At 48.5% G+C, this 27,966-nt stretch overlaps 2 long non-coding RNA genes and 1 pseudogene across 2 annotated transcripts; 2 read left to right on the forward strand and 1 right to left on the reverse strand.

Annotated features, from left to right (window-relative positions):
- The first annotated feature begins 1,601 nt into the window (after positions 1-1,601).
- LOC104154124 (uncharacterized) lies at positions 1,602-21,300 on the forward strand (annotated as a pseudogene).
- LOC138067860 (uncharacterized) lies at positions 4,299-12,341 on the forward strand. The gene is made up of 4 exons (XR_011142316.1): positions 4,299-5,326; positions 5,867-6,331; positions 9,521-9,667; positions 12,251-12,341. It is a non-coding gene; the product is annotated as an uncharacterized lncRNA (long non-coding RNA).
- LOC138067861 (uncharacterized) lies at positions 12,295-24,188 on the reverse strand. The gene is made up of 3 exons (XR_011142317.1): positions 23,123-24,188; positions 13,106-13,342; positions 12,295-12,427 (listed from the first exon to the last, which is right to left on the reverse strand). It is a non-coding gene; the product is annotated as an uncharacterized lncRNA (long non-coding RNA).
- Positions 24,189-27,966: the final 3,778 nt, after the last annotated feature.

Consider the following 27,966-nt stretch of genomic DNA (forward strand, 5'->3'; position numbering starts at 1 on the left):
TACAACCTATACCTACAATAAAGTCATATCGGGGGGATACTTCTTGAAACTCTTCAGCCCCAATTCTCTCTCTCAACCATCGTGTCCAGCTGGATCATGGCTATTCAGGTAACGTGACTAATGAGATATTTGGTCCCATAGGGGTCAGAAGGCCTAGGTGATCAGAGGGCAAAGGGAAGGGTCCTGGGGGAACCAGAGGACAACTGAGGGGTGCTGGGTCACACCAGAATGCAGACAGAGAGTTCCAGAGGGGCCAGGAAGGCAAACAGAGGATGCAGGCAGGCAACAAGCACAAATGAAGGGGTCCTGAGGTGACCAGAAGGCCAAAAGAGGAGTCCCAAGGGAATCAGAGGGCAAAGGGAAGGGTCCTGAAAAGACTAGAAGGTGAATGAAGGTCTCTGGTGTGCAGTGAAGGCAATCAGTGGTCTTCTGATGGGACTGTAAGGCAAACAGAGCAGTCTCGAGATGCAGGGACTTCAGCATCCCTGGACAGCCACCTTGCCCTTCTCATTTCCCCAGGGGATTTCCCTAGTGCTGCCATCATACTGGGACACCTCCGCACCACCTGCTCCGGGCACTGCTGCCCCTCACAGCCACTGCCTCTCTGGCCCCTCTGCCAGTCAGTGCCCACAGCCCACGAGAGTCCCCACAGCACCTGGCGGCCTCCCATCCCCCCACTGCCAACAGGGACAGGTGGTCCTGAGCGACAGCCCTGCCTGGTCCCCCAAGAGACGGGAAACCTCGCTGCCCCCGGCAATCTACAGGGTCTTCCGCGTGTGAGCAGCCCGCATCTGCCACGGGACACATGCTGGGCCGCCACCGTGGGCCTGAAGGGCACCCGTATGTGGAACTACACCTCCCAGCATGCCATGGGGCACAACACGGCCGCTGGGAGCCAGGATGCGTGGCCTACATCTCCCGGCATGCCACGGGCCATGGTGCTCTGTAACGTTCCGCCTGCAGTGCTGCCGCTTCGGCCTTCGTGGAGGCCATGCAGGGAGCGACTGTGCTCAGGCCTCCTCCCCGCGGGACGCCACTGTGGCACGGCCCTGGCCAGCGCTCCCTGCCTGGCAAGAGAAGAAATAACGAGCTCTGGGGTGCAACCAAAGGAAGAACCCAAAACCACCAGGGGAAGCCAGGGCAAGCAGCGGGCTGTGTGGCACACTGCAACACCCATCAAGGACATTAGGAGAGCCCCAAAGACTCAAATGGAGGGCTCCAGAGTGCACCAAAAAGGAATTATGAAGTTTAGAGCTCCAAAAATTGAGGGCCCCTGAGGACAGACAGAGGGCTCTGGAACTTACTGAAATAAGACTGGATAAGCCCTGATAGGACAAGGGGGCTTGGGGTCACAGCAAAGGGGACTGTAAGATGTGCCACAAGGCACAAGGTGGCCAATGGGAAATTGTATTCTGATTTGCTCTGTCTCCATGGAGACTCCATTTTCCAGAACTGCATGCCCAGACCCTCCCCAGCCTACAGGCCTGGGCAATCTGGTGGCATTCTGAAGCACCTAACAGACAACAGAGGTCCCTGTGCTTCCTGTGCAGGCTGAGCAGTACTCAAAAGGAAATGTGGTTTCCCCTCCCCACCCAGGCCAGCAGTGACGTATGGATCCATCTCCTCACTGCAAAGGAGTTGCTCAGAAAAGGCTGTGAGTCTGCCTGGGGTTGGAGGGAAGTCTGAGCCTTCAACATTGGAAGAACAGGGCATTTCTCTGCTGATTTGAAGTGAGGAAAGTTTGAGCTCCCTTCAGCCCCACAATCTTCCTCCTTGCCACCCTCAACCCTGCACCATGCAAATTCCTCTGGAGAAACCTGCGCTGCTCTTCTGTCTGCTGGTCTTCGCCTTTGCTGTAGCCCTCAAAGGTGAGATCCCATCATTGCTTTGGGGAGAGGACATGGGCATGCGTGGGTTTTATGTGCTTCGCTCCGAAGGCCACATTCTCTGTCTGGAACCTATATCCTTCCAGAGTTTCCTTGACCTCTCCTGCTGTCCTCCAGGATGTATGGAGGTTGGAGGACAGAGATCTGACACTGTGCTCTCCTCCTCTCCCAGCCTATCCAGTTTCCACCCCAGGGTTCCCAGATTCCCCTTTGCAAGGGCCGGGCAGGACCACCATGGGAAAGAGGGTTCAAAGACAGCTGGACACTCTTGCAGGTGTAGTAGAAGGAAAAGGAGGGGTACAGCTTGGGTGGAGGGAGTGGGGCAGGGGAGGCCTCTCTTTCTGGGAGTGCTGGCCAAGCCAGGGCTGCCAAAGCCTGGCAAGTCCCAGAAGGGCCTCAGCTCTCTCTTGTGTTCCTTCACAGCTTCAGGGTGTCCTTGAACTGTGTAAGGCAGAGGCAACACCCAGACTCCCAGCAGGGACAGTTATACAAACACAAGTCACACTATGGTCAATATTGAGTGTTTATTATCTCTGCGTCTAAGTGAGGCTTCCCAATGATTTCCTGATCAAGGCAATAATTGAGCAGGAGAGTCCCTGGCACTGCTGAGCATCGGTCCATGGCAAGGAACCCTGGGGCAGAGGCACTATATGAAGTTTTTATGGACTACACACATGTGCTATAAGCATAATGAGCTCATCGTGAATCTCAGTTCAAAGCCCAGGTGTAGCACCACATTGGCATAGGCTTGGCCGCATGACTATGGGTCAGCATGCCCTGCAGATGCTTCTTTTCCCATGGATTGGTCTGGCTAGCTTCCACTGCCTATCTCCTCGACATTCTTCTGCATTTACCTTTACTGTGGCCCTACAAGAAGTGTGAATGAGCACCAGAGACGGACCCAGTGTGCTCAGCCCAGCCTCTCCTGTGCAGGGATTGGGACTGATTTGTACCTTGGGTAGTGTTCCCAGTACTGCTGGTGTGGTTCAATGGTGCCAGAGAGGCTAGAGACTCCCTCCATCCCTCCATCCCTCCATCCACCTCAGGCCTTTCATCTCCAAAGGGGGGATGACACAAAGGAAGAGGACAGCCAGCAAGAGGCATTGCCAGCCAAGGGTCAAAGATCCTTCCAGCTGGGCTCTGCTACTCTCTGCCTCCCTTGAAGTTCTTCTCCTTGCCGTCCCAAAGAGGAAATGCTCCCATAGAGTATGGGGCCTTGTCTCCTGGCCTTGTCATTTGCAGCACTGCTGGGAGGTGAGAGTGGTGAGGGGAGAGGGATAGAGAGCTTGACTGAGTAGGTTTTGGCTGCCCCTGCACACCTGTCCTGCTACTGCCCCACTCTAAATGCCAGCAGAAGAGGCTACAGAAGAGGGAGGTTCCTGAGATTTTTCTGAGAGAGGACTAGACTGGGCACATTCCCAGACAAAGCCAAGAACTGTCCCCAAGAAGCTGTGCTGAGTCCCACTCTAAGCAGCCTTGGAATATTCCAGGAATTCCTATTTTCCAGGGAGGTAGAGAGAGCCCAATGCACCTTTTTCCTCAGGGGCTTGTGTGCAACTTGCAAACCACTTCCCTATGTGTCTGTGCCCAGCTTGCTCCCTTTGCTCTCTGTGCACGGGTATATGGGTCCAGAGGCAGCTGTTGGCGGCAGCAGGAGGGCTGATAGGAGCTAGGGACTCCATATGTCTCTCCTGCCAAGCCTCTGTATTCAGCTTTAAAGATAAGAGTTGCTCTAGTTGCTCTAGTGAGTCTCCTGCCCCAGCAGTCTTTTGGGTAGTACAAAGAAATATGGGGCTGTGGTGCCGGGGCAAGCCAGTGCCTCCAGGGACAACTCTGGAAGCTAAAGGTTTCTGATCCTGTGTAGCCTACAACCTAGCCGGTTCTGGTGCAGTCCTGGTTCAGGTATGAATACTGCACCCATGAGCTTTCCCATATCCCCTCAAACCTCAACTGTCTTTCCAGGTGCCCTTTCCAACATAAATATGGTGGCGTCTGGTCCCAAGGAGAGGAAGGTCTCTGGATCACTTCCACTTACCTGCACTGTAACAGGAGCACCTCTGGATAGCCGTCGCTATGACTGGAATTGTATCCGTCAGGCTCCAAGAGGAGAGCTACAATTTCTAGGCTGGATCTATCCTTTTGGGAATAACACAGGCTATGCCCCGACCTTCCAAGGCCGAGTCACTATTTCTGCAGACAAAGCCAAGAACAAGGTCTCCCTGCAGCTGCATGCCCTGACAGCCACCGACACAGCTACCTACTTCTGTGCCAGACAACACACAATGACACCAATGGAGGGAGGAATTGCACAAATAGTGGAAGGGCTGCTGATAGGTGCCACACAGGCAAGCATGGGACTCAGGATGGTGCAGACCATAGAAGAGGGGTTTGCTCTGGGGTGCTCCCCAAGAATTTAGGAACCCTGGGTGCACCAAGTGGGGCTGCCATAGCCCTCCAGTGACCCTATGAGTGCTGATTAAACCTAATCAGCAAAGGAGAAGTGACACCACAGACTCACACCGTAAGCATCTAGGTACTGTGGGATTTCGTACTGGATTATCTATTGAATATGCCTACTGTTACTATTGAATGTTCAGTATTACAAATTAAATATGTACACCTGAAATCAATAGGCCACATACCTTAAACTCTAGAAAGTGACACTGTTACAACTGTCTATATCCCTGTGTAAGTAAGAGGTGTTCTCACCACAACTATACAGTATGGAAGGTGTCGATGAAGTCAAGGGGTGGGAATGTGGGGGGATGCTCCCAGCTCCCCCCTCAACCATCTGGTGCCAGTAACAAGCAGTCTGCATTCCTGTGCCTCACACTCTGAAGGGGAGAACGTCAAGACTTTGAGATAATAAGGCATGCTTAAGCATCAGGACCTTGAAAAACAAAGCCTCCTCTCACTGCTGGGGCAGTGTTAATTATTGTGGACTAGAATTATCTCCTCCTTGCCAGAATCCTGAGAGACAACACCTGCTTTCATTGCTGGGGCAGTGTTAATCATTGTGAACTGGAATTAGTTGCTTCTTCACCATTGCAAGAGTAAAGCAGTCATTCACAGTCACTCAAATGCCTTTCTTCAGTGCTGAAGAGTGCTTAAGGCAGCTAGCCTGCCACTGAGGGTGTTCAGCCTCCCCACCCCACATGACCGTGGATGCAATTGTCATAACAATGACAGAGGAGAATTGAACCCTGCAGGAGTCAAAAGCTAAGGACTGCAACTGTGAGAAGAGAATTGCAACTGGCCTAGTGACTCCACCTCCACCTTCCCCTGAAGGGTATAAATAGGTTGGCCCTGGAGGCCATCTTTGGCTCTTTGTGGATCTCTTTGTGGGTCTGCCAGCTCGCAGAACCCCTTGGGGATGGGGACGCCCTCCTGCAGTTACTTCCCTGGGATTGAGTGTACGTTGGCCGCTGAAGCAACAGTGGGTAAGATCAACCAGAATTGGCTTGCCTAGTTCATTCATTTGGGTAATTACAATTAGTATAAATTAGCCAGCTTTACTGTTTACTAAGTAGTTACCATTAGCATAAAACTTAGTGTAACTAGAAAATAAGTATTCTAGTTGAGCTAAATTTCTGTTAATAAGAATTGTTGCTTTGTACCATTTTAACTTGTGTAGTGAATTTTGATCTTTAAAATATGTTGTGGAATCATGCAGTAAATCTCCTTCTCCCCCTCCTCCCCTCCCTTGTGCCACACAAAACCCACACAGTCCAGGACTGTAAGGTAGTCGGTCATCCTGCGACAGCTGCTATGGTGATAGGGCCCTTTTTCAGCATCACAGTCCCCTGTACTCACTATGGGAAATAGTAGTGAGATTGGAGCTCCCAATCTATCCATGAGCAGTTGAATTTACAGTAAAGTTTGACAATTTTAGTAGCAGTTAGAAGTAAAATGGCAGGCATGAATAATCATGCGCAGCTCAATCCTGAAGTGCCTCACAGAGCCTTCACCTCTATTCACAGCTTTCCCCAAAGGTAACCTGGTGCTCCTTCAATCTCAGGAGGTTGGGAGAGACAGGGACCCTTCAGCCCTCCACCTCAGGCCATCTCTGTGCAGGGATGCTGTGGAGCTGGTGCAGGATCCACAAGAGGGTATATGGCTCCTTCACTGTGTAGCCCCCAACTTCCCAAACTGCCTGTCCATCCTCCACTCTAAAAGGAGTTGCATCTTTGATGGGGCAGTGGAAAACCACCATGGCTCTGGGCACAGCAAGGGTGGACAGCTGCTCTGTCACATGCTGGATCTGCAGCAGTGTTAGTCTGCAGCAGCATGGGGAGAGCCACCCACAAGCCCATCCCAACACTGCCCAATCCTCCTGGGTGGACCCTCTCCCAGTCTGCTGCAGCTGCCTGCTGTCTGTTCTGAGACACCAGCACTTCTGGCCATACAGAGAGATTTCTTTGCTGTGATATTGACACTGTCTCCAGGTAAGTCCTGCGTAGTGCTTATTCCTGCACTGATGCCTGCCGGAGGGGAATGCAAGAGTGTGAGAGTTATTGCTAGCATATAGGTGTATGTTCACGGTGTGTCTATTTGTGGCACCTTCACCTTGCATAGGGAGATTGGGGCTGGGGTGGGATGTGGCAATGTCCAGGGCTCATTCACCCTCTCTACAGACACTGTGACAGGGTTGGACTCTTTCTTCCAACCCTCAAGTCATACCTGTGTGTTTCCAGATGTTTTTCTCAGATGAGATTATGGCATCTTGTCACAAGGAGAGGATGTTTTCTGTGTATCTCCTACTCACCTGCAATATCAATGGAGATTGTATGGATAGTTTTTGCTTTGCGACACTGTGAGATACTGGGTCTGTCATGGCCCTGGGAATAGCTACAAGTCATAGGAGGAATGGATCTAAAATAGGTTCCAAGCCTAAGTCACCATCTCTGCAGACAAAGCCAAGAACAAGGTCTCCCTGCAGCTGCATGTCCTGGCAGTGGCTCGCACAACCACCTACTTCTGTGCAGGAGCACGTGGTGACATGGCTGGAGAGAGGGACAGCACACATGGGGAAGGGCTGTTGGACCAACGGGGCTCTTTAGGTGAGAGAAACCTGTGAGGAAGGGACTATCAAGAGGGAGGGAGTTGCCTCTGAGGGCACACAGGTGGAAGAGGAAGGACAAGAGGGATTTGTTCTTGATCTTGTAAGCCTTGTAAAGGGAAGAGAGAGCTGGCAAGATGGCAAGTAGCATGGTGGGATGTTTTCCAGTCTGCCCTACATGGTGCATAAAGAAGTGCTGGGACAGAGGGAGTGCAGGGGGAGAGGGGCCAGCACCTTCCCTAGACATGGCTGGAGAGAAATGTGGGGATGGAGCTGTTTCTGAAAGGCACAAGCCATGCCAAGTTGTCCTGGGAAAAAGTCCCCACCTTGAGAAAGGCACAGAAAACTATCAAAGAAAGTATAATAATGGCCAAAAGGGTAGCTTGCGTAGTTCAGGTTAAACATTAGGAGAGGTGGAAACCCAGCCCTGCCCCAGGCATGGCTGGGGGATTGGTGGGTGCTCAGCATCACCTCAGAACTTCAGTGTGGCCCAGAGAGCCACCTACCCTGAGCAGCATGGGCAGAGTAATGCACAGTTTCCTGCTCAGCCCTTGACCAGAGTCTCTGGCTGGGCCCTGTGTCAGCCTGCTGCAGCTGGTCTCTGTCTGCTCTGGGGCAACAGCTGCGGCACTGGTGCTGCCTGAGTCTACTCCTGACTTTTAGTAGTTCTCAGATCTGGAGGGATTTGGGACCCATAAGGACTCCTCTGTTCAAATTGCTAGAGCTGACTGTGGCAGTCTTCTCCTCCTCCCTCCCCCTGGGTTTTCCCCATCCAAATCTGGCTGATGGAAGTTGATTGCTAGAATTCCCAGGACTAGCTTGTAGAGTGGCTGAGCATGTATTCCCAATAGGCGTGCTCACATAATACACAGTATGCACATGGTTGACCTCACAGATCAACTAACTCAGAAAACACAGTGCTTACACAAACCCAAACAGCACAAGTGACTTGATCCTGTTTCTCTCTCTGGCTGATGAAGATGAAAGCCCATCAGTCAAAAATATATGCATATATGCACATATGCATATATACATATATACAATGTGGACCCTCCAGTAGCAGGCTCTGGACACTCAGGTCTGTCCAGTAGCTGGCCCCTGGATCCCCCTATCTGCCAGTTGCTGGTACCTGAACATATAAGCCCATGAAGCTTGCAGCCCCATTCCAGTTGCTGGTACTCAGAGTTACACACACAAACAGAATACATACACTGCTGTTCCTCCCAGTAACTGGCCTCTGACATACAGTCTATGCAGTAACTGGCACCTGGATCCCCTGCTCTCCCTGTTGCCTCACACGCAGTCACAGACACGCGCGCACACACACACACGCATATGTGCTTCGCCATTTAACTGATTCAGACTTATGGCCTTACCAGTAGCCCAACCCCCAGACTCAACCATCTCTCCTGTAGCTGGCATAGACCTCCTGGTCCCCCTAATAGTCAACTCTCAGATTCCTTGGTCTCTCCATACCCACACAATATGCACTCATTCTGGTACCTCTAGTTGATGGCACCCCAAGCGCATGAGCCCATATAACCCATGTTTCCCCTTTCCAGCTGCTGGCACCACAGTTGCCCAGGACCTCATGATCCACGGTCTTTTCTCCAGCTGCTGGCACTTAATCCTCTATACACTCACAGACAAAGAGAATAGGAAGACCCCTCACTTAGGAAAAAAGTTTGAAATTGAGCTTAATATGGAGATAAAATCGACTATGGTGATCAGGTATAAGGCATGGCCAGACAAGTGAACTCACCATCCCCTTAATGTACATGCAGCAGGCCCCTTTTAACCCCTTTTCCATCTGCTTTCCCACATGGGTACCCCCCTCAGTTCTTCCTGATCCTGCCCTTTTTCTCATCCCTTAACATCCCATGATAAGGCTTGTACATTGCCACAATTGTCTTAAAACATCCCATAATAAGTTCTATTAAATCTCCAAACCCTCTGCCCGGTATCCCATAATAAGTCACATAATACCCTTAGGCTACCATTCCCTTTTGTGTGCAAGGGATCCAGGTGAAAGTTTCTCCGTTTCTTAAAAAGGATGATGAGCTACCTGTCCTCCTGGAGTGAGCTCTGGGAGTAGCAGATTCCCTGTGCTCTTTTTTCACTGATTAGGTTACTAAAGTTCCTCTGCCTGTCATTGCTCTTCGTATTTTTGCTGGGTCTCTGTGTTTACAGTGATTAGACTTCAAATAGATCACAGAATCACAGAATCGTTTATGTTGGAAGGGACCTCTGGAGATCATGTAGTCCAACCTCCCTGCTCAAGCAGGGTCACCTAGAGCATATTGCCCAGGATCACATCCAGACGGGTTTTGAATATCTCCAGCGAAGGAGACTCCACCACCTCTCTGGGCAACCTGCTCCAATGCTCTGTCACCCTCACAGGGAAGAAGTTTTTTCTCAGGTTCAGATGGAACTTCCTGTGGTTCAGTTTCTGCCCGTTGCCTCTTGTCCTGTTGCTGGGCACCACGGAGAAGAGGCTGGCCTCATCCTCTTGACACTCCCCCTTCAGATACTTGTACGCACTGATGAGATCGCCTCTCAATCTTCTCTTCCCCAGGCTGAACAGGCCCAGCTCTTGCAGCCTTTCTTCATAGGAGAGGTGCTCCAGCCCTCTAATCATCTTGGTAGCCCTCCGCTGGACTCTCTCCAGGAGTGCCATGTCTCTCTTGTCCTGGGGAGCCCAGAACTGGACACAGGACTCCAGGTGAGGCCTCCCCAGGGCTGAGGAGAGGGGCAGGATCACCTCCCTCCACCTGCTGGCAACACTCTGCCTAATGCACCCCAGGAGACCCTTGGCCTTCTTGGCCACAAGGGCACACTGCTGCCTCATGGTCAGCTTGTTGTCCACCAGCACTCCCAGGTCCTTCTCGGCAGAGCTACTTTCCAGCAGGTCAACCCCCAGCCTGTCCTGGTGCATGGGGTTATTCTTCCCCACGTGCACGACCCTGCACTTGCCTTTGTTGAACTTCGGGAGGTTCCTCTCCGCCCATCTCTCCAGCCTGTCCAGGTCCCTCTGAATGGCAGCACAGTCTTCTGGTGTGTTAGCCTCTCCCCCCAGTTTAGGATCATCAGCAAACTTGCTGAGGGTGCATTCTGTCCCTTCCTCCAGGTAAATAACCTAACACTTCTTCCAGGTTAGATAACCTAACACTGGCCATGCAGAGAGATTTATTAGCTGTGGTGTTGGCACTGGCTCCAGCCATTGTTTCCACCTGCTTTGGTTCTTGGTTGGAGGGCAATGCAAAAGCATGCGAGTAATTTCTGGCATCTGGGAATACTTGTGTGGTATGAGTATTTGCAGATCTTTCCTTTTCACACTGAGATTGGAGCTGGCGGAGGTATGTGACAGTCTCCTTGGCTTCATCACCCGCCTAACTTCTGCCTGTGGGAAGGAGTTGGACCATTTACCCCCCAACCCTCTTGTCTGCTCATGTCTTTCCAGGTAGCCTTTCCCACATGGAGATGATGGCATCCACTCCTATGGAGAAAGTCATCAAATCTCTCAGTCAATTGCACCAGTTCTGATTTGTTCATTTATGAGTGCAGAGGGAGCTGGCAGATGTTATTGCTAGGCCACTCTCCATCATATTTGAAAGGTCTTGGAGAACAGGAGAGGGGCCTGAGGACTGGAAGAAAGCCAATGTCACGCCAGTCTTCCAAAAGGGCAAGAAGGAGGAGCCAGGAAACTCCAGGCCTGTCAGCCTCCCCTCCATCCCTGGAAAGGTGATGGAACAGCTCCTCCTGGAGGTCCTCACTAAGCATGTGGAGGACAAGAAGGTGATCAGGAGTAGTCAGCATGGCTTCACCAAAAGGAAATCATGCTTGGCCAATCTGATAGCCTTCCATGATGGAATGACAGGCTGGGTAGATGAGGGGAGAGCAGTGGATGTTGTCTCCCTGGACTTCTGCAAGGCTTTTGACACTGTCTCCCATCACATCTTCATAGGTGACCTCGGGAAGTGTGGGTTGGATGAGTGGAGAGTGAGGCGGATGGAGAACTGGCTGGATGGCCGAGCTCCGAGGGTTGTGGTGAATGGCGCAGAGTCAAGTTGGAGGCCTGTAGCTAGCGGTGTCCCCCAGGGGTCAGTCCTGGGTCCAGTCTTGTTCAGTGTATTCCTCAGTCACCTGGAGGAAGGCCCAGAGTGCACCCTCATCAAGTCTGCTGATGATACTAAACTGGGGGGGGGAGTGGCTGACACACCAGAAGGCTGTGCTGCCTTTCAAAGGGACCCGGACAGGCTGGAGAGCTGGGCGGAGAGGAACCTCCCGAAGTTCAACAAAGGCAAGTGCAGGGTCGTGCACGTGGGGAGGAATAACCCCATGCACCAGGACAGGCTGGGGGTTGACCTGCTGGAAAGTAGCTCTACAGAGAAGGACCTGGGAGTGCTGGTGGACAACAAGCTGACCATGAGCCATGTTTAGAAATACAATCGAACATCTTGGCCCAGCCACATAGCATCAAATCACACACACACCTGCTCCCCCACCCCCCCTACGGTAGCCAAATATAAGCACCACAGTCAGGCTAGGCAGCTTTGCAGGGGCCTGAGCACTCACTTGTCACCCTAGGACCACCGTTCCTTGAGCAGCCTTGCTCTGGAACTGTTGCTCCTTGCCACTGTTCCTTGCTCCAGGACAGTGTCAGTTCTCCTAGAAAATGTGTTCAAACCAAGAGCACCTACTGAACCCTTCTGGTTGGGCAGGAAAGCAAGAAATCCATAGGCAGGACCACAGAGTGCTCATGGTCAGACAGCTGGGTGAAGGGCTCATGACCCCCTTCTATAGGGATCACCATGTTGTGGCCTTATCTTAAGGCCAGGGAGAGCTGCATTCATGTCTCAGAGGGGCTGTTTCAGAGACACTGGCTGATCTGCCCATGAAGCAAGAGATGCTGCTGGACTAGGGCTTGGCTCTGGGACTAGGCTGACCCAAGTCCCATCTGCCATCTCCAGCACCTGCCCCCTAAGCCCTGCCTGGCACTGGGCAGCTAGGAAAGGGCTATGCCCCTCTACCCAGCTCAGATTCCCAGGCACAAGCATGGAGCGGGGCAGTACACAAACCCAGGACCCCCCGCCCCCACCAACCATCAGAGCTGTCCCTGCCCAGACCACCATGTGGCAGTGAGCAGCGCCCTGCAGTGCCCGACTGTGAAGTGCTCACCGTGTAGTGCTATAGAGCAAGTCCAGCAGGAGATGGGGATCCAAGGGTATGCTCCAGAGGAGTGGCTGGGCCAGGGAGCTGCGGAAGTTCTCTGATCCCTTCTCAGGCAGCGCTTCACTTTTTACAGGCAACTCCACATCTGCCCTCCTTCCTTCCCCACTGGGTGCTGAGCTCCACCTCCCCTTGGCCTGCATGGCCCAGAGACTCAGACACGCTGTGCAGGGGTCCAGCTGCACCCAGAGTCAGCATTCCTTGCTGACTCTTGCAGGTTCTGGCGGACAATTGGCAGGACGGAGGCCCTGAGCTGGGTAAGACAAACACATTGTGAGAGATGGGTTTGCAAGGCTTCACTCTTCACTCACTGGAAATTGTCTTTGGAGGTGGGAGTGAATTTGCCAAAACACAAATACCTGACAAATGATGACTTCCCAGATGATACACACAGGTAACCCCAGGAGAAATATGCTCTGTACTGAGGATGATATGCTGCTTTGAATGCAGGTCTCATTCCCACAGGTGCTACACTTGCCCACCATGTCCCTGTCACCTGAGCACCCCAACCTTAGCCTCTCTCCTGCCCTGGTGGAAATGACAAATCTTTCCCTTGCCCAAGGCCCAGAGCACTCCTTCCTGTGTCCACTTTCCCCACTTATTGTCAAGGGCTCATGTTTTCCCCTTGGGGCAGTGGGGATGCCCCAGCTGCTAGCTCCTGCTACATGTCCAGAGCTGCTGTTAGTTGAACCTCAGTCTGTTCTTTCCTGCCAGCCTTGGGTGGAAATGGGAGGGAGAAACTGTGCTTAACTAACCTGATAGCCCCCTACAATGAGACAACTGGCTTGGTGGATGAAAAGAGAGCGGTGGATGTTGTTCCAACTTGACTTTAGCAAGGTTGAACTGGAGACCAGTGACTAGCGGTATGTTCCAGGGTTTGCTACTGGGGCCAATACAGTACCAATACAATATGAAACAATTTTATTATGACCTGGATGATAGGACAGAGCGCATCCTCAGCAAGTTTGCAGACAACACAGAACTGGGAGGAGTGACTGGTACACCAGACGGTTGCGCTGCTACTCTCCGGGACCTCAACAGGTTGGAGAAATGGGCCAACAGGAACCTCATGAAGTTCAGCAAAGTCCTGCATGTGAGGAGGAATAACCCCATGCACCAGGAAGGGCTGGGAGCTGACTGACTGGAACGCAGCTTTGCAGAAAAGGACCTGGTGGACAAGCAAGTGTAACATGAATCAGCAATGTGCCTTTGTGGCAAAGAAAGTCAAGAGCATCCTGTGCTGCATCAGGAAGAACTTTGCAAGTAGGTCAAGGGAGGTAATCCTTCCCCTTTGCTCAGCACTGCTGAGGCCACATCTGGAGTGCTGTATTCAGTTCTGGGCTCCCCAGGACAAGAGAGACATGGGCATCCTGGCACAAGTCCAGGGAAGGGCAACAAAGATGATTAAGGAATTCAGGCACCTGTCATACGAGGAGAGGCTGAGAGAACTGGGAGTGTTTAACCTGGAGAAGAGAAGGCTCGGGGCAATCTTATCAATGTGTATAAATACCTGACGGAGGGGAGTAAAGAAGGTGGAGCCAAATTCTTCTCCGTGGTATCCAGTGACAGGACAAGAAGCAATGGGCACAATTTGAAATACAAGAAATTCAACTTAAACACAAGAAGAAACCTTTTTATAGTCAATATGTTCAAACACTGGGATAGGTTGCCTAGAGAGGCTGTGGAGACTGCATCCTTGGAGATATCCAAAACCTGACTGGACGAGGTCCTGAGCAACCTGCTCTAGATGACCCTGCTTTGAGCAGTGGGGTTGGACGAGATGATCTCCAGAGGTCCCTTCCAACCTATACTCTTCTGTGGTTTGGTGATTCTGTGACCCTCCTCCCCCATTCCCCTCCCCCCCCAGCCCCCCAAAATTAACACATCCACACAAACAAGAGGCAATTGCACCAAGCAAAAGTAACCTCTGAAGAATTAATGTATCACAGACTCATTTGGATACGGCATGAAAATATTTGAAATATAAATAATTTGAGGTCCAGAAAAGTCCTGATGAATGTAAGACAAAACTAAACGGACAGTGCATTTGGGACAGCTGGTCCCTAGACACTGTTAAAAAAAATTCCCACCTTAATTCTCTACAATTTTATAAATCTGGAATCAAGTCCTTGAAGTGAAAATGGCTCTGACAACATAAATTGTTCCACATTCATTGTCACAAGGTATGGACAAGTTTGAATAAGCTAGGAGTGTTATTACATCTATCAGAAAAGCCAGGCTATTTTCAATTTACAGCAACTACTCTGTGGTTTGATTGCTCAGCAGTAAAAGAGCAGAGAGGAAGAGGAAGACAAAATCCAGCTTTCATAAGACATGAAAGAAGGGGTGTCACCTGGCACTGAAATGAAGACAGAAATGTTTTTGTACGAGTGTTCATCACTGAGTGGACTAGGTATCACAGTGGTTGAAAGGGACTGAACCACCCTACACAAACTGACTCCCTGAAGAGTTTAAAGATGCAACGTGGTCCACTTCCTCACAGCCTCTTCTTCCCACAGACAACTGCATCTTCAGGAACAAATTTGATACTGATCATGATTCAAGCAACGGGATGATTTATCTATGCCAGGCCAGTAGGTGTATGAGGCAACTTTTTTTTTTTTTTAATATGACGCTCATTCAACACCCATCCCACCAACACGCATGCTGTGGAAGCGCAGTCATGTTGCCGGTAGGTGCCTAACCACTGTACAGTCCTCCTCTTGCCCTTTCTGACTGTACTGTACCACTCACTACCTGTAAAGTGGAACAGCTCCAGGAAAGGCTCAGTGACGAGTGTGTCTCCATCAGTTCACATGCCGCAGTACCCCACAAGTGCTAACTGTGATGGATCTCTAGGGATGAGCCTGCTGCAGCTCAGGAGCCACAGCCCTCTCTGTGTTGCTGGCCTGTACCTCCAAGGCAAGCATACACCTAATGTCTCTAGCCCCATGGCTGGGTCCCTCTGCCCTGACTTTGGAGTGGCTGGTTTGGATCATCCCTCAGGCACACGGGGGACTTAAAAGCTGTTTCTCCAGCACCCCAGGGAAGTACTGACTGTCTGCAGTTCAAGGACCGATATGCACTCAAATGGGCACCTCTGTTTTACATCAAGGAAAGACTGGTTTACACCCCAGATCTCCCTTCTCTCTCCCTCTTTCTCTCTGGAGGGGTGAGCTTTAGGCCCTTAAATTGATCCTAAATGTATTTGAATAGCAGCTAGTTGCTCAGATTTGCTTAATTTTGTAGGTAAATCTACAGAATGAGAACCACTTGTGACTGCACAGCTGCAAGGACTGAAGGTCTGAGCAAAACTCCAGATATCCTTGCCCTCTGCATACAATTCTGAAATGAGGCAAGGGTTTTTCCCTTGGGCTCAAAACAATATGTACAAGATCGGCACCTTTGATTCCAGATTAGCTCCTGGCATCCAGGTTTTCAGAGCCCGGAGGGCACAAATGAGCAATACTGGTGCTGAACAGCCTCCACTGGTCCCTCACATACCCCTGCCCAGGGCAGCTGGATGTCTTCCTGTCTCCCCTTGCCCCCACTTTTTTTTGCTTTTGGGGTTTTTTTTGTTTTAACCTTCAGTGCCAGCCTTCAGTATCACTTTGTTAGATGATCAAACTAACAGTTTTGTACCCTTCCCCGGGCTGCTCCTTGCATTTGGGCAGATCAGTCCTATACTACCTCATAACTGCATTATTGTCTTCCCTCAAATGTCAAGTTTCTCTTTTACCAGGATGTTAGTAGACTTCCCTTCCTGTGCACCCTCCTCCAGCTTGAGAGCAGTTAGAAAGCCACAGTGAGTCATATTTCCTTGCTACACCACCTGCACCTGTCTGTGCCCAGGTCTCCCCCCCCCCTCCCCTCCCCTCCTTTCCCCCCTCCCCCCACCTTCCTTCCCTATAAGGCTGTTAGCATGGGGTTAGCATAGAGATACTACCTCAGGATAAGAGAGCCATTGCATATGCATTTTCAAGGACTGTCCTGTTTAAACCCTCTCTGTGAAGGGAAGTGCTCATACACTTACCTCAGTGCAAATGCTTGGTTAATGTTTCAATTAAATTTAATTAAAATGGTCAATGTTAAATTAAAGCGGTTAATGTTTCAATTAAAGGTGATTTGCCTGTATCATGTGGCTGTGTTTACACCCTTGCATTGCAAGGTTGTCTTTTACAACACCTTCACGTCTAGCTACCACACCTCTGCTTCCTGGATAATCACTAAGCGGCAGTTGCTTTATTGTCCTGCGTACACAAGAGGAATGCATTTACACGCAACTCTTCAGGTGCAGGCGGCACTAAGGTGCAGAATTTGACCATCATGCAGGATTTGAGCAAACCATTTGGCCCCATCCCTAGCAAACCCTTTATTCTTTGAATATTCCCAAGGGCACAATATCTCTCTACCTAATGAAGAGCAATCCTTTCCCCTTCTCGAGTTACCAAAAGCAGGATTAGGACTTCCTGAGGCACCAAATTACCCTCAGCCCTGGCCCTTCCAGAAAGATAACAATTCTGAAAGCCCAGGTTTAGCCTAGTCCTCGTCTTGCTGGGTGACCAAAAATAATCTAAAGTGCAAAAAATAGACTGCTTCTGCAACCCAGAAGAGTTTTGCTTATTGCTGTAGAATAACACTCAAACACTGAACAACTTTTGGCTTTCCCTTGGGCCGAAATCCATGAGCCTGCCCAGAGCTCATCACAATCCTGCAGATTCCAAGAGGACTAAAATCTCCACCTTTTTGCCCAGCATTGAAAGGGCATCCAGTTTCTTCATGCATTATATTGGCCATGTGACTGCCTGTCTCATCTGAAATGGTGTGCAGTAAAAGGGAAGGAAGAGGCACTTCTTGTAAGCAAGTATTTCATGGTGTTGAGAACTTGGAGTAGCAACAGACAAGCTTGTATTTGGAAGTGGAGTCTCCATCTCAGTTGAGCCAAGTAAGTGCCACTTCTTTTACTACTAAAAATGTATTAAAAGTTGGGGATGGAGGTGGGGCAAAGGGATTATGTGAGCTGGCAGCATAACGAGACTTTTTTTCTGCTTCTTGGCGTCTCTGGAGCATGCATGCTCCAAGCAGGTCTTCATTTTGAGTCCTCAGCTCATATCTACTTAACAAAGCTTCACAGGAGGAACAGGGCTAGTTTCCTAGCTGCATACGTCATGATTTCTTCATACCCCCGGCAGTATGCACTAAAAAATTTAACACCATATTGTTTATGCCCAGTCAAGATGGCATCTTAGCCTAGCTCTAGGATGAGGTTAAAGTAGTTTGCTTTCTTCCATTTGAAATTTTGACTCTGTAGCACTAAGGTTTGTGGAAAGGAAAAATGTAGATGTAAAGGGTTTCAGGAGAAAATAGTTCCTACAGAAAGGCAAGACATACAGATTTTCTTAGCAACTGCTTGAAATGTGAGCAAAATCTGAGACAGACCCTTTACGTTTAGAAATGTCACTCTTCTGAAGGTGCTCTTTATAAGTATGGACCATCTGCCTAAGCTTTTGTGTGGGAGCATGAAAGTTAGGGCAGTGGGTGAGTTTGTTGGGTTGATTTCTATAGTCCTAAAACACCCAGCTGCATACTAGCCCCTCCCCTCCAACACACAGGCACACAAACACTGCTTTCAGCACTCCCCTTGGCTTCCAGATGCTGATGTCCAGTGGCTTTTTACACCCCTATTTACACCCTACTCCAGACAGGCATGGGGCTCTCTCAGATGCTGGCTCACATCTGCCAGCCCCATATAGCTGTCTCCCAATCTGCAGGACATCTTATACGCCACTACATATCTGTTTTGGGGCAAATGAATCCCACCCCAATCCTGTGGGAACAGGGAATCCAAAGTTACCATTCTGAAAAAGGCTCATTCCTCTCCGCTAATGTAAGTCCAGAAAATACTACAAGCTTCCATCAGCCCAACCTCAATCTGGGCCAGTATAAACTTGGCAGTTATCAGCAGAAGAGGTAAAGTCTTCCGCCATGAACACCAGGGCCTTCAAGAAAAATCAGCCAACCAAAGACAGGTGGGTGGATGAAAGACTGAGTAACGATATTGCCTTTTCAGAAGAACCCAGAAACTCTCACTCGAGGTTCTGGTTCCCCACAAAAATTGTCCTGTATGCTTTTTAAAATAAGCTTATTCTGAATTTGAGATTCATGTTATATTAGCAATTGCTGTGTCATAACTCCTGTTCTACAGGAAACAAGGAAAAAGAAGAACCTTTTGCAGAAAAGTAGGTTTTAGAAACTGCTAGTTCTTCCAAAGACATGACTAGATTTTCCATATTTCCAGCATTCTGATAGTCTGTCTCTTTTGGTGCTATTTTTATATTTCTGTGGAATATGTTCAGTGGCATTTAAAGCAGCTAAGAACAGACATACCGTATTCATTGAACCTCTTGAGGTTTCCCAAACACAAAAGACATAGAAAAAATCCATTAATAGTCACTGCACCGTACCTGAGACATCTACTCCTAAGGATTCAGTTGAGGAATAGCTAAGGAATTATTGGATTCATTCCACATAAACTTTTCATTGAGAAAACCAAGACCCATAAGAGAATGGAATATATAGCCAATTCTGTGCCTTTGTAAGACTAAGGGGGAAAAGAAGTATAGCCGTTTGTATAACTATATGAACTGCCTTCTGCACGCAATAGAAATACATCCTAGCCAGGAGCCAGGGAGGATCCCACAGTTGGCAGGGCAGGCGCCTTGCCAGCCAGTGCTCAGCCCTGAGTTCCAGCAGCCAAACCTCCGGGGGGGGGGGGGGATATGAACATATCAGGAAACCCAGAAAATCGGGGACAAACATTCCAGAGATTTCTTTTGATTGTTTTTTGCCTAGTTTTCCACATTAATGACAGGGGTAGGTTTCTCTGAAAGTATATGCACCTAGTACTGCCTGAGATGCCCTAAGGATCTACAAGGAGACCTGTTCCTTTCTGAAGGAAAAGTGAGAAGTAAGACAGGATGCATGGGGTATGTGGAACAGCACTGAACTCCTCTGTTTAGGCAGACTGTCTTTGGTCTGCTGTTTGGGGAACAGGAAGAAATAGTGGCAGAAAGACATTCAACTGTCTGGACTGTCTCTGACCTGTAGGTGATTTGGCTCTCAGAAAAGAGAGCAGCAAATGAAGTCATCCCCATGTGATGCTTCTTTTTCAGAGAACCAAGACGATTCTGCCCTGGAAGTCATTGCGCTTAAATCAAGGAAACACAAACAGTACAGTGGCAAAGTGAACGTGGCTTGTTTGGCACAGACTTTCTACTCTAAGAATGTCAGCCTTGATGTACCCAAGGGCAGCACTGTATATGACCTGAAGGCACCTCTTGTCACATCAGAGGGGATGTACAGTACTATGAAGGTAGTTGTGGTGGAACCAGATACAGCGGTGACCTGCAAGGCTATGCACAAGGGCAACAAGACTGCAGCCAGCACAACCCTTCCAGGTACTGCGTTGTAGTCCAAACACGACCTGTTGCTGGGAGGTGCATCTCCCAACATTTTTCCTGCGCATGCTAGGAAGTGTCCCCTTTGAGCATGCAGCAGTAACGAGTAAGAGCAGTCAAAAAGGTATTTAGGCCCCTAATTAGGTGGTGCCAAGAGATATTAAAAAGCACCTAACATAGATGATCTTAATTCAACTATTTAAGCACCTGGAGTTTTCTTCAACACCTCGCCTCCCCCCAGTATTTGTGACTCTAGCCTTATCTAAGGCAAAACATTTCTAGGCGCAGAAGTACACACGCCTGCAGGAAGAAAGCCTGAAATAGCTTTTATGAAAACAAAAATGAAAAAGTAAATATGCTTCCCCTCCCCTGCCCAAAAACCTTTTTGTTTTTTTTTTTATTTCTAATGGATAAATTTTTCTGTGATAAAGATCATTTAAAAAGGCTGAGAAAACAAAACTCAATAGTCCCAGATTTTTTGTTTGTTTGTTTTTCACTGCAGTCATGAGTAGGAAGCTAGTTTTTCCCTTCAAATTAAACTCAGGATTAATGATCTCCCATCTGATTCTCCAATACTGCATTGCTGGGGAAGGAGGGGGGGGTCATACATATACTTTGTGTAATTCTTGTTTTATATAACTTATATTTTATAGTGTCTTTTTTTTAATCATACAGCAGAAAAGAAATCTGAAGAACTGGTAACAGTGAATGCTTGCAACGTTACAGACACCTCTTCAAAAGGTTAGTTGCTGAAAGGAACAGTGGAGCTAAGTTACTTCGTTGCGGATTCAATAGCGATGCAAGAAAGCATGTTTTCTTTGGTACAGAAGTGTTAGAACTGCAAATACGTACCTGCTGTTTCAGGTTAAGTGGTCAAACAGATGACAGTTTTCCATGAGATATGCAAAGGAAAGTAAAATCCTAGTCAGTCAGACATCTCCTCTCTTCCCTGCACTGGCCACATTCCTCTGTTACCTTTTCCTTTGTTCCTGCTTCCCTCGTCTGTCTATGACTTGTGGATTTTTCTTTTTCTGCCCACACCAAGACCACAATCTCTTCCCTCTTTTCCTTCTTTTTTAAAGCAGGTATCAAAATGGAGAAAGTGAACATGCTGTTCATGACTGCATTGGGTTTGAGAGTCCTGCTGGCAAAAAGCATCGCCTTCAATATACTCATGAGTATCAGGCTGCTTCTCTTCTGAGGCAGGGAACACACCCTTCAGTCCCTGGGAACATAAGAGGCGAGTGCAGGGAGCAACTGTTTGACTTCACATCCTTCTGTAACCCCACAGAGAGCCCTGTCAGTTCAGCTGTTCATGTTTCCACTGACTAAGTCAATGCTTCCAGTGGCTAACTCATTGGCAGCGCATCGCCAAATTGCCTTTGCACCTGTCCGCTCCAGAGCACCTCAGGTTGTATCAGAAATCTTCTGCTGGCTGTTTCAAGTGGCAGAGCACAAAAATCTGGAGAAAAGTCAGGTTCGGTAAGGGACCTAAAGGGAGGATCTCAAAACTCAAAAGTGTGAAAAGGGGAAAACAAAAGGAGGAGGGAGAAATTTTAAGATAATGTACCCAAAATAACACAAACAATTGTCCAATACATTCACAGTTAACAGAAACCTAGGCAAAACTGCATTAAATGTTAACAAAATTTTAAAACAAATACTACTCTTTCAGGTGCTGGGGAAGTGAGACAGCAGAGGGCTAAAGAAGAGCAGGAGAGAACACATACCAGCATAATTTCAACACCATGGGTCAACATCTAAAGCATCACAGAAGCATCCAGTCCCTGTAGATCTATCATTCCCTCCACTTCCTCAAGGTGCTCTTCAGTTAACACCATGTGGAAGTTTTGTTAGACATTTAATACTGTTGAACCTTTTTCCTGTTTATCTAGTTTCATTAATTGTAAGAACAATTTTTGATATTTCTTATTCGCAAGAGTTGCCACAAGAGTTTTTTCCACAAGAGTTTTTTTCCATGAGAGTTTTTCCTCATCCCTCAGCTAAGCAGGAGTAGTTAGAGCTCCTACTCCTCTATCCCTTACATCAAAACATCCAAGCCGCTTAGTTTTGAAAAATTAAATCCGAACTTCAGCCTTACTGAGCTTTGAAAATAGCCTGTCTGGTCATATTACATTACTGTCTACAGAAGTAATGCTTTACTGCTTAGGGATCCCATCCCAGGCACAGCAGGAACATTGTATAGTTTTAATTTTTTAGAAGCTTTTCTTAGTGGTAATTTTCTAGAGTAGGTGATTAGCTCTTCACTGGACCAGAAGTGATTCACTTCAGCCAGGGATATATTTGCATCTCTTCTCTATAACAAGTATCTCTTTTCTCAAGTAGGTGGTACCTGTGTTTCAAATGTCTGTAGTAAGTGCCTAAATAAAGTTTTATATGCTTTATTATCAGGCTTTTGTGATTTCTGCGGTGCTCTTTCTTCTGACATTTCAGTGGGAACTGTTGAAATCCAGCTGTCTTATCAGGGAGATCTAGAAAGTCACCCATTACAGACTAGATTCCCCTAGTGTGTGTGTGTGTTGTGTCTGCCGCCGCCGTGCCCCCCCCCCCCCCCCCCGGTTGGACTTTCTGCAGGGAAAGAAAAGGCCTCTTTGGCACATTTACAGAATTACAGAATTGAAAAATGGTTGAGGTTGGAAGGGACCTCTGGAGATCATCTAGCCCAACCCAACCCCCCCCCCCCCGCTCAAGCAGGGTCCTCTAGAGCATACTTCCTAGGCTCGCATCTAGGCAGGTTTTGAATATCTCCAGGGAAGGAGACTCCACAGCCTCTCTGGACAACCTGTTGAGACTTCAGGAAGGCTAAGAATTCTGGCCCCACTGGGTTTGAATTAAATTTAATTATTCATACCCTTTGCAGGTGACTCCAGCTCAAAATTGTGGATCACAGCAGAAACAGAGATGCATCCAAAAAGAAATCAGTTAAGAAATGGGTCGATAAAAGCATGAGGAATGAAAACACACACCTCAGAAGATGAGAGAACAGGGTGTTTATTTTCTGCTCACTGATACTGGGAAGAGGCCAACAGGAAATACTGTGGTGTGGTTTGATAGGCTGATAATATAGCCGTTTGGTTGGCAGTCCAAAAGACCCCCCAACACACACATTCCCAAACTGACTTTTCTCTCACAAGCTGTAAGATGCCGCCTGCTTGAAACAGGATACTGTGGTTAAAACGTATGACTAAATCACACTAAGCAAGACGAGTTCCCCCTTGCTCAAAAACATGCTAACTGCTTCCTGAGGGGAAGCACTCCAAGGTCGAGTCCAGTCCTTATTACAAGCCTCCAGACCACTTGGTATATCTCTTCTTCCACTGCTCTCTGTGAATGCAGAGAGCATGCATGCTCCAGAGACGCCAAGAAGCAGAAAAAAAGTCTCGTTATGCTGCCAGCTCACATAATCCCTTTGCCCCACCTCCATCCCCAACTTTTAATACATTTTTAGTAGTAAAAGAAGTGGCACTTACTTGGCTCAACTGAGATGGAGACTCCACTTCCAAATACAAGCTTGTCTGTTGCTACTCCAAGTTCTCAACACCATGAAATACTTGCTTACAAGAAGTGCCTCTTCCTTCCCTTTTACTGCACACCATTTCAGATGAGACAGGCAGTCACATGGCCAATATAATGCATGAAGAAACTGGATGCCCTTTCAATGCTGGGCAAAAAGGTGGAGATTTTAGTCCTCTTGGAATCTGCAGGATTGTGATGAGCTCTGGGCAGGCTCATGGATTTCGGCCCAAGGGAAAGCCAAAAGTTGTTCAGTGTTTGAGTGTTATTCTACAGCAATAAGCAAAACTCTTCTGGGTTGCAGAAGCAGTCTATTTTTTGCACTTTAGATTATTTTTGGTCACCCAGCAAGACGAGGACTAGGCTAAACCTGGGCTTTCAGAATTGTTATCTTTCTGGAAGGGCCAGGGCTGAGGGTAATTTGGTGCCTCAGGAAGTCCTAATCCTGCTTTTGGTAACTCGAGAAGGGGAAAGGATTGCTCTTCATTAGGTAGAGAGATATTGTGCCCTTGGGAATATTCAAAGAATAAAGGGTTTGCTAGGGATGGGGCCAAATGGTTTGCTCAAATCCTGCATGATGGTCAAATTCTGCACCTTAGTGCCGCCTGCACCTGAAGAGTTGCGTGTAAATGCATTCCTCTTGTGTACGCAGGACAATAAAGCAACTGCCGCTTAGTGATTATCCAGGAAGCAGAGGTGTGGTAGCTAGACGTGAAGGTGTTGTAAAAGACAACCTTGCAATGCAAGGGTGTAAACACAGCCACATGATACAGGCAAATCACCTTTAATTGAAACATTAACCGCTTTAATTTAACATTGACCATTTTAATTAAATTTAATTGAAACATTAACCAAGCATTTGCACTGAGGTAAGTGTATGAGCACTTCCCTTCACAGAGAGGGTTTAAACAGGACAGTCCTTGAAAATGCATATGCAATGGCTCTCTTATCCTGAGGTAGTATCTCTATGCTAACCCCATGCTAACAGCCTTATAGGGAAGGAAGGTGGGGGGAGGGGGGAAAGGAGGGGAGGGGAGGGGGGGGGGGAGACCTGGGCACAGACAGGTGCAGGTGGTGTAGCAAGGAAATATGACTCACTGTGGCTTTCTAACTGCTCTCAAGCTGGAGGAGGGTGCACAGGAAGGGAAGTCTACTAACATCCTGGTAAAAGAGAAACTTGACATTTGAGGGAAGACAATAATGCAGTTATGAGGTAGTATAGGACTGATCTGCCCAAATGCAAGGAGCAGCCCGGGGAAGGGTACAAAACTGTTAGTTTGATCATCTAACAAAGTGATACTGAAGGCTGGCACTGAAGGTTAAAACAAAAAAAACCCCAAAAGCAAAAAAAAGTGGGGGCAAGGGGAGACAGGAAGACATCCAGCTGCCCTGGGCAGGGGTATGTGAGGGACCAGTGGAGGCTGTTCAGCACCAGTATTGCTCATTTGTGCCCTCCGGGCTCTGAAAACCTGGATGCCAGGAGCTAATCTGGAATCAAAGGTGCCGATCTTGTACATATTGTTTTGAGCCCAAGGGAAAAACCCTTGCCTCATTTCAGAATTGTATGCAGAGGGCAAGGATATCTGGAGTTTTGCTCAGACCTTCAGTCCTTGCAGCTGTGCAGTCACAAGTGGTTCTCATTCTGTAGATTTACCTACAAAATTAAGCAAATCTGAGCAACTAGCTGCTATTCAAATACATTTAGGATCAATTTAAGGGCCTAAAGCTCACCCCTCCAGAGAGAAAGAGGGAGAGAGAAGGGAGATCTGGGGTGTAAACCAGTCTTTCCTTGATGTAAAACAGAGGTGCCCATTTGAGTGCATATCGGTCCTTGAACTGCAGACAGTCAGTACTTCCCTGGGGTGCTGGAGAAACAGCTTTTAAGTCCCCCGTGTGCCTGAGGGATGATCCAAACCAGCCACTCCAAAGTCAGGGCAGAGGGACCCAGCCATGGGGCTAGAGACATTAGGTGTATGCTTGCCTTGGAGGTACAGGCCAGCAACACAGAGAGGGTGTGGCTCCTGAGCTGCAGCAGGCTCATCCCTAGAGATCCATCACAGTTAGCACTTGTGGGGTACTGCGGCATGTGAACTGATGGAGACACACTCGTCACTGAGCCTTTCCTGGAGCTGTTCCACTTTACAGGTAGTGAGTGGTACAGTACAGTCAGAAAGGGCAAGAGGAGGACTGTACAGTGGTTAGGCACCTACCGGCAACATGACTGCGCTTCCACAGCATGCGTGTTGGTGGGATGGGCGTTGAATGAGCGTCATATTAAAAAAAAAAAAAAGTTGCCTCATACACCTACTGGCCTGGCATAGATAAATCATCCCGTTGCTTGAATCATGATCAGTATCAAATTTGTTCCTGAAGATGCAGTTGTCTGTGGGAAGAAGAGGCTGTGAGGAAGTGGACCACGTTGCATCTTTAAACTCTTCAGGGAGTCAGTTTGTGTAGGGTGGTTCAGTCCCTTTCAACCACTGTGATACCTAGTCCACCCAGTGATGAACACTCGTACAAAAACATTTCTGTCTTCATTTCAGTGCCAGGTGACACCCCTTCTTTCATGTCTTATGAAAGCTGGATTTTGTCTTCCTCTTCCTCTCTGCTCTTTTACTGCTGAGCAATCAAACCACAGAGTAGTTGCTGTAAATTGAAAATAGCCTGGCTTTTCTGATAGATGTAATAACACTCCTAGCTTATTCAAACTTGTCCATACCTTGTGACAATGAATGTGGAACAATTTATGTTGTCAGAGCCATTTTCACTTCAAGGACTTGATTCCAGATTTATAAAATTGTAGAGAATTAAGGTGGGAATTTTTTTTAACAGTGTCTAGGGACCAGCTGTCCCAAATGCACTGTCCATTTAGTTTTGTCTTACATTCATCAGGACTTTTCTGGACCTCAAATTATTTATATTTCAAATATTTTCATGCCGTATCCAAATGAGTCTGTGATACATTAATTCTTCAGAGGTTACTTTTGCTTGGTGCAATTGCCTCTTGTTTGTGTGGATGTGTTAATTTTGGGGGGCTGGGGGGGGAGGGGAATGGGGGAGGAGGGTCACAGAATCACCAAACCACAGAAGAGTATAGGTTGGAAGGGACCTCTGGAGATCATCTCGTCCAACCCCACTGCTCAAAGCAGGGTCATCTAGAGCAGGTTGCTCAGGACCTCGTCCAGTCAGGTTTTGGATATCTCCAAGGATGCAGTCTCCACAGCCTCTCTAGGCAACCTATCCCAGTGTTTGAACATATTGACTATAAAAAGGTTTCTTCTTGTGTTTAAGTTGAATTTCTTGTATTTCAAATTGTGCCCATTGCTTCTTGTCCTGTCACTGGATACCACGGAGAAGAATTTGGCTCCACCTTCTTTACTCCCCTCCGTCAGGTATTTATACACATTGATAAGATTGCCCCGAGCCTTCTCTTCTCCAGGTTAAACACTCCCAGTTCTCTCAGCCTCTCCTCGTATGACAGGTGCCTGAATTCCTTAATCATCTTTGTTGCCCTTCCCTGGACTTGTGCCAGGATGCCCATGTCTCTCTTGTCCTGGGGAGCCCAGAACTGAATACAGCACTCCAGATGTGGCCTCAGCAGTGCTGAGCAAAGGGGAAGGATTACCTCCCTTGACCTACTTGCAAAGTTCTTCCTGATGCAGCACAGGATGCTCTTGACTTTCTTTGCCACAAAGGCACATTGCTGATTCATGTTACACTTGCTTGTCCACCAGGTCCTTTTCTGCAAAGCTGCGTTCCAGTCAGTCAGCTCCCAGCCCTTCCTGGTGCATGGGGTTATTCCTCCTCACATGCAGGACTTTGCTGAACTTCATGAGGTTCCTGTTGGCCCATTTCTCCAACCTGTTGAGGTCCCGGAGAGTAGCAGCGCAACCGTCTGGTGTACCAGTCACTCCTCCCAGTTCTGTGTTGTCTGCAAACTTGCTGAGGATGCGCTCTGTCCTATCATCCAGGTCATAATAAAATTGTTTCATATTGTATTGGTACTGTATTGGCCCCAGTAGCAAACCCTGGAACATACCGCTAGTCACTGGTCTCCAGTTCAACCTTGCTAAAGTCAAGTTGGAACAACATCCACCGCTCTCTTTTCATCCACCAAGCCAGTTGTCTCATTGTAGGGGGCTATCAGGTTAGTTAAGCACAGTTTCTCCCTCCCATTTCCACCCAAGGCTGGCAGGAAAGAACAGACTGAGGTTCAACTAACAGCAGCTCTGGACATGTAGCAGGAGCTAGCAGCTGGGGCATCCCCACTGCCCCAGGGGGAAAACATGAGCCCTTGACAATAAGTGGGGAAAGTGGACACAGGAAGGAGTGCTCTGGGCCTTGGGCAAGGGAAAGATTTGTCATTTCCACCAGGGCAGGAGAGAGGCTAAGGTTGGGGTGCTCAGGTGACAGGGACATGGTGGGCAAGTGTAGCACCTGTGGGAATGAGACCTGCATTCAAAGCAGCATATCATCCTCAGTACAGAGCATATTTCTCCTGGGGTTACCTGTGTGTATCATCTGGGAAGTCATCATTTGTCAGGTATTTGTGTTTTGGCAAATTCACTCCCACCTCCAAAGACAATTTCCAGTGAGTGAAGAGTGAAGCCTTGCAAACCCATCTCTCACAATGTGTTTGTCTTACCCAGCTCAGGGCCTCCGTCCTGCCAATTGTCCGCCAGAACCTGCAAGAGTCAGCAAGGAATGCTGACTCTGGGTGCAGCTGGACCCCTGCACAGCGTGTCTGAGTCTCTGGGCCATGCAGGCCAAGGGGAGGTGGAGCTCAGCACCCAGTGGGGAA

Source organism: Struthio camelus, chromosome 7 (genome assembly GCF_040807025.1).
Source record: "Struthio camelus isolate bStrCam1 chromosome 7, bStrCam1.hap1, whole genome shotgun sequence".
In the NCBI taxonomy this organism is placed as follows: domain Eukaryota; kingdom Metazoa; phylum Chordata; class Aves; order Struthioniformes; family Struthionidae; genus Struthio; species Struthio camelus.